Source organism: Symphalangus syndactylus, chromosome 1 (genome assembly GCF_028878055.3).
Source record: "Symphalangus syndactylus isolate Jambi chromosome 1, NHGRI_mSymSyn1-v2.1_pri, whole genome shotgun sequence".
In the NCBI taxonomy this organism is placed as follows: Eukaryota; Metazoa; Chordata; class Mammalia; order Primates; family Hylobatidae; genus Symphalangus; species Symphalangus syndactylus.
The window spans coordinates 26,422,417-26,433,231 of NC_072423.2; the positions used below are offsets into that span (position 1 = coordinate 26,422,417).

Below are 10,815 nucleotides of genomic sequence, written 5' to 3' on the forward strand. Positions count from 1 at the left end.
ATGATTTCTTTATCAACTAGGATGATGTCCTACTGATGCTGTGTAAAACAGAATCCCCTAAGCATGCTCTAAGATCACATAAAGACTTCTCTTGCTTTCCTTTAGCCCCAACACAATCCAGCTCTCTGAGCCACTGGGCAAATATTGTCTGCCTAAAATCTACCCAGTGACTTTAACCAAATTATCAAGGCCTCTGAATGTCAGAGGCCAAATCTGTTGTATTGGAATCTTCCATTTGTTCAAGAATTATCTATTTCCATCTAGCTCATGAGACACACAAATTTCAACAATAACTATTGGGTTCTGAAAAAATAATTAAGGTGAACAGGAGACTGTAATGTGCTTATAATGAACAGAAAGATGGGGTGCACAAATAGATCTCTCCACATGTAAATAGCAGCCATAATGCTTTTCTTCCAAACATCATGTGATTAGTGTTGTGAGAGATATATTGGCTTTTCTGCAGTCACAGGTATTGTTACTCACCAAATAAGTTGCTTTTGAAAAGAAAGATTCCTCAATTGTGAGTGTGTTTCCGGATACTGAGACAAAAAATAGCCCTTTTGAAAAATTTGGCGGGTTCAAAATTATAAGCTTAATATAATGCTCTTCCATTAGGAGTAAATCCACAGGCAGAGCTGAAAGCCAGTTCATATTATTTTTTAACAAAGCCTAACTGTAGAGAATTAGTAGGATTATCGTTGTATCAAGGAAACCAGAAACATTATTTCAAACAAGGTCTCTACAAATCAGCAGCTAGAAGAACAAAAGTTCAAAGCATCCTTGGATGTTGGGTGCCAGGAAATTCCTTAAAGTCCTCCACTGAAGTGGATATGTTTGTGACAACAATCTTTATTTTGATGGAAGTAGCTTTTCAAGATCCATTCTCCAAGGTCAGGAGGTCAAGAAAAGTCTTTCCTTGCATGGTCTTGAATGTTTGTGTAATCCTCCAGTTCACCTATCTTGCAGCATTTTTTACTGGTATTTGATAGTACATTAGAATAACCAAAGTGCTGTTCATTTTTTATTAAGGCCGATTAACTGGAGATATTTTGTTTGTAATTTTCCTTTTTTATTATTATTTTTTTCACAAATAGCGCTTTTTATTTGCCACTATTTGACGTCTGAACTTTAAACAGATTCTTGGACTGGTGGTTCGTATCCATCAGCTCGTTCAACTTTAGCACCTGTCTCGTCCCTAGCGGCTTTTCCAGAACTACTGCCTTCACCATGAAGCTCCATGAGCTTTCCCAGTTCAAACTTGGGCTTCTTCGGCGTTTCTACTTTTCTAAGGAAGACATCATAGAGAGGATAAATAGATTGGCAAGTCTTTTCTATGTCTTTTCCAATGCTGTCTGGAATCAATTTTTTTTTTTTTTTTTTTTTGAGACGGAGTCTCGCTCTGTCGCCCAGGCTGGAGTGCAGTGGCGCAATCTCGGCTCACTGCAAGCTCCGCCTCCCGGGTTCACGCCATTCTCCTGCCTCAGCCTCTCCAAGTAGCTGGGACTACAGGCGCCCGCCACCACGCCCGGCTAATTTTTTTGTATTTTTAGTAGAGACGGGGTTTCACCGTGGTCTCGATCTCCTGACCTCGTGATCCGCCCGCCTCGGCCTCCCAAAGTGCTGGGATTACAAGCGTGAGCCACCGCACCCGGCCTGGAATCAATTTATTGACCACTTCTTTCAAGTCATTTGCCTGCACTTCTCGAGTCATTATTTCCATCATCTTCTTCTGGATTTGGCGGACTTGTTGCTGCTGAGCATAAGAGGTCTTCTGTATCTGATTGTTGAGTTTTTTAGTAAAACCAACACAGAAGAGACGAAGCAAGTAACGATTGGTAGTCTTGACATCAACATGAGCTTCAATCATTGTCTGCCATTTTTTGACCATGGAACACATTTTGTCACGGGTAAGATCCATGCCATGGAAGTTAGGCAGTTTTTGCCCTGAACATCTTCAGTAATCAGCTTGAATTTTCTAAATGCAACTTCATCATTCTGCAAATCAGCAAGACTCACTTCAAACACACGACCCTTGAGACCTTCAGATGCAATTCTGTCTCCTTGGGTCCTGGTGATGAGCATCTTTCCAGTATTTCTTGTATTGAACATAGTAGGTGCTTTCACATCAAACCAATCTTTCTTTAAAAATGGATCAACCACTTTCTTCTTGGCTCCCTTTTTGCCGCCTTTCATAAGGCGCTTGTTCTTGCCACCCACCATGGTGCTGGTCAGAGAGCCAAAAGGGTGGAAGTCTGTAATTTCCCTTTTTAATATGGGCAACCTGCCAGAAGCCTAGAATTGTTGCTATCCACAGGCAAAGCAGAGTTCTTTTTTTTTTTTTTTTTTTTTTTTTTCAGGCGGAGTCTTGCTCTGTTGCCTAGGCTGTAGTGCAGTGGCGCGATCTCGGCTCACTACCAGCTCTGCCTCCCGGGTTCACGCCATTCTCATGTCTCAGCCTCCTGAGTAGCTGGGACTACAGGTGCCCGCCACCATGCCCGGCTAATTTTTATATTTTTAGTAGAGATGGAGTTTCACTGTGTTAACCAGGATGGTCTCGATCTCCTGACTTCGTGATCCGCCCGCCTCGGCCTCCCAAAGTGCTGGGATTACAGGTGTGAGCCACCGTGCCCGGCCGGCAAAGCAGAGTTCTAACAGAATGACCTAAGGGTGCAAAGCTAAAAGCCTTTATGTTTTCTACTTATGTGTGGCTAAAATTGTCACCTGTAGCAACTGTGTATCTTTATCTTATGTAACTTGCAGTAAGGTAGTTTTTATGGAATTTTTCTTTTTAAAATACAAATATATCATCCTACACTCTAGTTAACGTCTGGACTCATTAGTAGTCACTAAAAACTATTTCATTTGATGAGAAAAGAAAGAATTCTGAGAGTGAAGACAGATACATTTTGAGGAGAGCTAAAGGCAGAGGATGAGAAAAAACTTCACAGCATGAGAAGAGCCTGATGACAGCTGTTAGGGACTAAATGTGTCTTACCAAAATTCACATATTGAAACCCTAATCTTCAATGTGACTGTATTTGGAGACAGAGCTTTCAGGAAGGTAATTACAGTTAAATGAGGTCATAACAGTGGGGCCCTAATCCAATAGGACTGGTGTCCTTACAAGAAGAGGAAAGACACCAGAGTTCACCCATTCTCAGCCCTGACACCAGCCCTGAGTACATCAGTTCAGGGGAAAGGCCATGTGCAGATGCAGCAAGAAGGTGGCTATCAACAACACAAACAGAGGCTTCACTAACCCTGCAGCACCTTGATCTCGATGTATAGCCTCCAAAAGTGTGGCCAAATAAACGTCTGTTGTTTAAGCCACCCAGTCTCTGTTATCTTATTATGGACGCCCAAGCGGACAATGGAAAACCCTGAAAGAACAGAAAATATCCCTCCCTACCTTCAGAGAAAAGGAAATGGAAAGACAGAGAGAAGCCAAAAAGTGAGGTGAACAATTTAGAAAAAAGAGGCCAAAATGCCTCAGTGTTGCCCGTTAGCTTAGTGCCAGCCCAATATCAGTGACAGATGAGTCAATAGTCCTATCCTTGATTTACACTAGGTAAATCATAGACATTTTGAACCTTCTATATTTTAGATTAGTATGCTATTTCAAAATGAATTTAATAGTACTGATATAATAAAAAATTGCAAAGGTACTTTGTTTTTAATCCAAACATTTGGGCAAAATTCTAAACCTGTGGGCATCAAATTTTAAATGAAATTAATTATGAATGACACTTAGAACAATGTCACCCAATAAAGAGGTTCTGAAATATTATCTATATTTTGCAGCACTGTGGATTCACAGCTCGTCAGAGCTGGAGGCAAACTATGAGATTAGCTTAACTCCCTCATTTCAAGCATTTATTTAACATTACTGAAAATCCTATTTTAAGAAAATTGTTATTATTATTAATTTAAGAGAGTTACTTAAGATCATTATTAAGATAACATTATAGTGCCTTTGGAAGGGTAGACTTTATTATTTTAAAATGATTGATGGAACTGCAGGTCATTATCTTCAGTGAAACAACTGAGAAACAGAAAGTCAAATACCTTATGTACTCATATGTAGGTGGAAGCTAATAATGTGTACACAGGGGTATGGGCTGAAATAGTCATTGGAGACTCAGAAGGTGGGACAGCGAAAGTAGGTTGAGGGATGGTAAATTACTTAATGATTACAATACACACAATTGGTGTGATAGTTACACTATAACGCCCAAACTTCACCATTACACAACATATCCATGTAACAAACCTGCACTTGTACCCCTTGAGTTTATATAAATTTTAAAAATAATAAAATAAATCTAATCTATCAACTTCTCAAGTAAAATCATTTTCTAACTTAAAGTAAGTTTTAAAATCATTAAAGCATCAGTTGAGTGAATAATATAGACAAATACAGAGATAGGCACAGATACAGATGTAGATATTCCAGGTAAAAAACTCTGCAAGCTCATTTGAGCTGGTTTCCATGCCCAAACTGTGAAAAAACGTTTCTTTACTTCTTCAGCACCCCCTTGAGCATACATCTCAAGAAGCCTCTGAGAACACCATGAGGAACAGCCCCTACATGTGCTGCGGTTATGTGACAGTTTAAACCTGTTTTCTCTTAAAGCTGACCTGTATTTGAAAAAATGTAATAGCTCATCCCTGAGAATTTTCTTTTCCAGGGAAATAAAAACAATTCTACTCCAGGACTGCTTTGTTTCGTTTTCATATTTGGTTTCTAATGAAGAAAAAGGTTAGCAGCATTTATATTAAATACTGTTGAATTAATAGATTCCTGACTCCATTGACTAATATAAATCAACAGAACTGACTGAAGTCATTATAGCCTGAAAGGTTTGTAAATGCATACTTTTGAATTGATTTTTTGTTATTTACTCTCATGTTCCAAGGCAAGTTAAAGAAGCCTGTATGTGTCTATTCATTATCCATATTTGCAAATATGTCTAGGTGCTACAGGAATAATATTTGGAACCATATCAAAATTATTTGTCCTCTGTCTAGCCAAGGTCACACATGGCTGAAAGGAGAATCAGGATCTTTTGAGCAAGAATACACATAAAAGGAGTCAGTTACAGCTTTTGACTTACAACTTGGTACCTTGAGACACAAAGTCATGCTACAACCTTGAAAAGGAGACTTTGTGGACAGGAAAAAGAGGGTTTATAAACAACAAAACTTCTTTTTATAGATCAAGAATCAAGATTAGTGAGTGAGCCAGAAGCCTTATTTCCCACTGGCTCTGTCTCATGAGGCCCTGTCATGGGGCGCCAGTACGGGAGTCACTTGTGGTAGCATGGAAAGGGAAGCGTAGCATCTTTAGGCAGGGAGGGACCTTGAGACTGCACTCTCCAGTTCTTCACGGCCTGTGAACGGTGCAGAAGGGATTGTGAATTTCCCAAGTGTCCCCCGAACCATGTGAAACTCAGGAGAAAGGTGAAGGCTGTGTTCTTGAGGGGTGTGCTGAGAACTGAGAAGGGTCTGCGATGTTACCCTACTTACCAGCTAATAAGTTAGACTGCCACTGTTTCCTAGATCCTGGAAGAAATCATCAGACCCCTGGGACAGAGATGAAGGTCAGGTTGATGAGTCAGAGTAACCACCATGGTCTGGCTATCAGTACCTCTCATGCTGCTTCTGCAAGCCCCAGTCCCACAGGGAAACAGAAAGAAGACTGAATGACAGCTGCTCAAAGGTTAAGGAACCCAGCTCTTTCATATGGACAGTAAACATCCCTGCTCTGTGCTCCAAAGAAGACAGTATCTCTACCTCCTGAGACTGTTGAGATCCTCGAAATGATAGTCCAAAACAAAGAACTATCCATTCATTGCTCACAAAACATGCAGAAATATCAGATAGCCATGGGAAATTGTCTCCCAACAGGGGAAAGTGAGCCACTAGCTGGGTAATGTAGTGAAGGAAAATCAGACAAGAAATCAGCTGGGAGTCCCAGCTGAGAACAGAGGAGGGAGCCTGGTTTAAAACCCTGGAGCAGTCACCATGCACTGCCCATGCCCTGAGAACAGAGCACAAGACACAGCAGTGAGGTCAGAGGCCTCTGTACAGAGACAGCGGGATAAGACAGCTCCACTGGAGTTAAGCACTATTCCCATGAATGCCAGGGGGATATCTGGGATCTCCCAGCACCCGATCCCTTCTTAACAAGGAAGAGGGAAGAGAGAGGCCTGCAAGAGAGGGAAGAAACCTGGCAGAGAATTAAACCCTGAATTGTCTATTTACTCAAATAATACTGAATTAATCTGAAAGAAATTGTCTTAAGTGGAAAAAGAACTGGGTTATCGTTCTTTAATTGGCATGTTTAATTCTACTGCTGGACAGCCTCAGTCCAGCTTCAGTATAAATGGAGACTCCTGAACAAGATGAGATCAGTTATAGGTAGACAGTAACTATTTTTTGCCTGACCGTAGTGTGTAAGTTTTAACCCAACACTTATGTGTTAAGTTTGTACTTCATTATTTAGTATGCCACGATGGCAGGATACGTTTATCCCATCACTAAGTTTTTAAAGGGTGTTTTTAAATATAGAAAAATATTACTTTATAGAGCCTATTTATGAAATCCAAACATTGTAGATAAAAAAAAAAAAAAAAACAACAAGAACAAAAAGTAGGTCTTTGAAGAGTTTAGTTGAATTCACACATGATTCCACAAATCAACTAAGGGAAGTTAGAAATTTTTTCAGCTACAACCATAACCTTTTGAAGTTAATGTCACAGAACACAAACATGTCCTTTCATAAAACCTGCCTTAAAGACACTGTCATGGCATATCATAGCGTGGCAGACTATTAATCTGATCACATTTTCTAGTCTTCTACACTAAGTCCAATTTCCCATTGTTTAATAGTCAATGGCTCTTCTCTGACCTTTCTATAACATTTTCCATTTCCTTACTTTAAGCCAGCACCTCAGAGACCACTGTGAGAGGGCAATTTTCAAGAATTATGTTGGGGTTTCTATATGCAGCCTTCATATTAATGTATACTGGTGTCAACTGGTATAATGTAAAGAATCCTGGCATAGAAATTCAAAGGCCTGGGACCAAATTCTGCTTCTGTTCACTTGCTGGCTTCGTGATTTTAAATAAGTGACAACATCCATGCCCCTCATCTTTCTCACCTTTAAAACTGAGAAGATAATTTATCACTAAAACCAATCAATTAGTTACAATTATTGAAATGCATAGCATAATCCACGTAAAATTAGTATCTTGTACAAACATACATTTCTACCTTAAATTCTCTGTGAAAGAAAATTAAACTGTTATTCAGGGCCAAAATTGACTAGAGGAATTGTACTTCCTATGTAAGTGACATTATTTCTCTCTAGGATAAGTGGCTCTTTATTTAAGCAAAACTATTAATGGTAGTTTTAGATTTGAAAAGGAAATGTAAAAATGATAATCTGCAAGGGAAAAAATGAAATAAAGAGAAATAAATTTGTACAATACACTACATTAAAAGGAATTTGGAGGTTCTCCAACAGCTTAAGAGAGAGACACAGGGAATTCGAGGACCTGTAGAGAAAAGAAGGAGGAGCCCAGCAAGATGGCCAGGAGCCAGGGCTCTACACGGTGAGATGTTCAGGGAAAAGGGCCAAGTGACTTTAGTAAGCGAGTTATGTTACTTATTTTATTTTATTTTTTGAGACAGAGTCTCACTATGTTGCCCAGGCTGGAGTGCAGTGCAAGCGATCTGCCCGGCTCAACCTCCCAAAGTGCTGGGATTATAGGCATGAGCCACGATGCCCGGCCCTGTTCTTCATTTTATTTTATTTTATTTTATTTATTTATTTATTTATTTATTTATTTATTTATTTATTTATTTATTTTGAGATGGAGTCTCGCTCTGTTGCCCAGGCTGGAGTGCAGTAGTGCGATCTCAGCTCACTGCAAACTCTGCATCCCAAGTTCAAATGAATCCCCTGCCTCAGCCTCTCGAGTAGCTGGGATCAAAGGGGTGCACCACCACGCCTGGCTAATTTTTGTATTTTTAGTAGAGAGAGGGTTTCACCATGTTGGGCAGGCTGGTCTCAAACTCCTGACCTTAGGTGATCCACCCACCTCGGCCTCCCAAAGTGCTGGGATTACAGGCACGAACCACCACTTCTGTTTTTCAATTTTAACTCACTTGTTGCATAATGCTGTGTAATACATCACCCACCTAAGCCCTAAATTTTATTAAAATCCATTACAGACTCTCAGCATGCGTGTGGTCATTTGGATGATGAAAGAATCTGGATGTCAGTCAGTGGTGGACAGCACTAAAGGGAAAATACCTGCAATAGACAAGACCTCAGGCAAAGGGAAGACACGGCTGGAAGCAGTGAGGAAAAGTATCACTTCCAGAGCCCCCACGACTTTTGGAAGAGACTTGGGTTTCTGCTTTTTGTAGGGTGAGAGTTAAATCGTTTTATTTAAATCAAAAAGGCAAAATGACTTGGAATAGCCTGACAGTTAACACCTGGTTTTCCTCACTATTAGCACAAAACAGCATGGAAATACCTAAAAGGCAGGAAAAAATAATATACAAACAGCCACATACTTTACAATCGTTTCTAAACCATAGCTTCCTCCCAGCTCATATGTTTAAAAGTTGATTTTTATAAATGTCCAAATTTTACATAATTTATATTAAATAATTTCATAAAACGACTCATTTCACCCAAATTTGGAAGTTGTTGACTTTAAGGCATTAGAACACTATCATTTTTTTTTATTTTTTCCATGGAAAATGCTGAAGCCTAGAAATATGATGTAATTAATTAATTTCATTCTTTGTCTATTTTTTTTTTTCATTTTATTTTGCAGAGTAATCACTTGCTGAGAGTCAGTAATAAAGGTGTGCCACCAGGGCACAGGATTCATTCAATGCCTATGGGAGGATGGGCAGCTGAGAAAGAGTTCCGATGACCATGTTTGATGAGTTTTGGGGTTATTTTTCTTCTGACTGTTGCCATAGTAACTAAGGAAGATGAAGTGAAGGAATCACTGATGCTTCCTTGCAAAGCATTTCTTTTCCTTTTCCTTTATTTTCTTTTTTTTTTTTTTCTGAGACGGAGTCTCGCTCTGTCGCCCAGGCTGGAGTGCAGTGGCGCGATCTCGGCTCACTGCAAGCTCCACCTCCCGGGTTCACGCCGTTCTCCTGCTTCAGCCTCTGGAGAAGCTGGCACCACAGGCGCCCACCACCACGCCCAGCGAATTTTTTTGTATTTTTAATAGAGACGGGGTTTCACCGCTTTAGCCAGGATGGTCTCGATCCCCTGACCTCGTGATCTGCCCGCCTCTGCCTCCCAAAGTGCTGGGATTACAGGCGTGGGCCACCACGCCCAGCTGCATTTCTTAAACTTTCTGTTGGTAACAACATATTCCCAAGCTTACCTTCAGAAATGTTTTTAAACGTTCCTTATTTCAGGGTTGAGATTTTATGGTTTCTATCTCTTCATATTTCTATTAACATATCGTTTATAAGAAGGAAAACTGATCTTATTATCCCAGGAACTTAATAGATTAAAAAGTTCCAAAAAAGAAGGAAGGAATGCAATATAATTTACAAAACGAAAAAAATTAATAAGAAGGGGCAGGGAGGAGAAGGAAAAGGATACATTCCAAAATGTATCACTTACAGCCCAATAGGGCAAGCCCTCTTTATTTTATATAATCAAAGCATCAGTACTTCTCACTCTACTGAACCAAAAGCAAGGTTAGATCAATTATAGACAGTAAAGATGTATACTTTTCCACACATATCTAAGTGTTTTTATAGTAATTTAACCCTGCTACTACGTTCACTGCCAATTTTACATTGATTCATTGGCCTCCAAAATCCCACCTTGGCTTTTCTCCTTACATCACTGCATAAGAATAATAATAGTTGATACATTTAATAGGATGCAATATGTGTCAGTATTCATTCTAAGTGATTTTACATCTATTAGCTTATCGAATCCTTGCAACAACCAGGAAAGAATTCTAGAATATCAAATACCTATTAAATACATATCAGACTAGAAATTAAACTTTTACCTTGAAGATAAATTTAAGCTGAGCAAGACCAACCTTGCAAGTGATATTGTATCATGTTTTACAGATGAGGAAACTAAAGCAATGGGGTTGACTTGCCAAAGTGTTTAACCAAGGTAACACTGGGCACCATAAGAAACTGATTCCAAAAGGCATGAAGGCTCAGACAATAGAAGTTTCTTTGTTGTTCACGTAAAGCCAAAGTAGGTGTTTTGATTGGTTGGCAGCTCTCTTCTAAGAACTGACATAGAGGCCAGACTCATTCCATCTGGTGGTTATGACATCTTCAACACATGGCTTTCAAGGTTGCAGTGTTTATGGATTTCCTATTACTATTGTGACAAACTACCACTGACTCCGTGGCTTAAAACATCACTGATATATTATCTCATAAATCTGTAGATCAGACACTAGACACAAGTTTCCCTGGGCAATGATTAAGATGTTGGCGGGGCTGCATTCCTTTTTAGAGGCTCGATGGAAGAAGCCGTTTCTTTGCCTTTTGTATCCTTGAAAGGACATCCGCTTTCCTTGGTTCATGTGCCTCTTACATCTTAAAGCTAGAAACATCAGGTCAAGTCCTTCTCATGCTGCCATCTCTATAGTTCTTTCTTCTGCCATTCTTTCCACTTTTAAGGGCCTTTTGATCACACTGGGCCTACTCAGACAATCAGGATAATCTCCCTATTTTAGCAAACTTAATTTCATCTACAACCTGAATTCCCCTATGCCATGTAACCTAGAATA

At 39.7% G+C, this 10,815-nt stretch overlaps 1 pseudogene; it reads right to left on the reverse strand.

The window, feature by feature from the left end:
- Positions 1 to 1,111: 1,111 nt before the first annotated feature.
- Positions 1,112 to 2,223, reverse strand: LOC129489504 (small ribosomal subunit protein eS1-like; annotated as a pseudogene).
- Between the last annotated feature and the right edge of the window lie 8,592 nt (positions 2,224 to 10,815).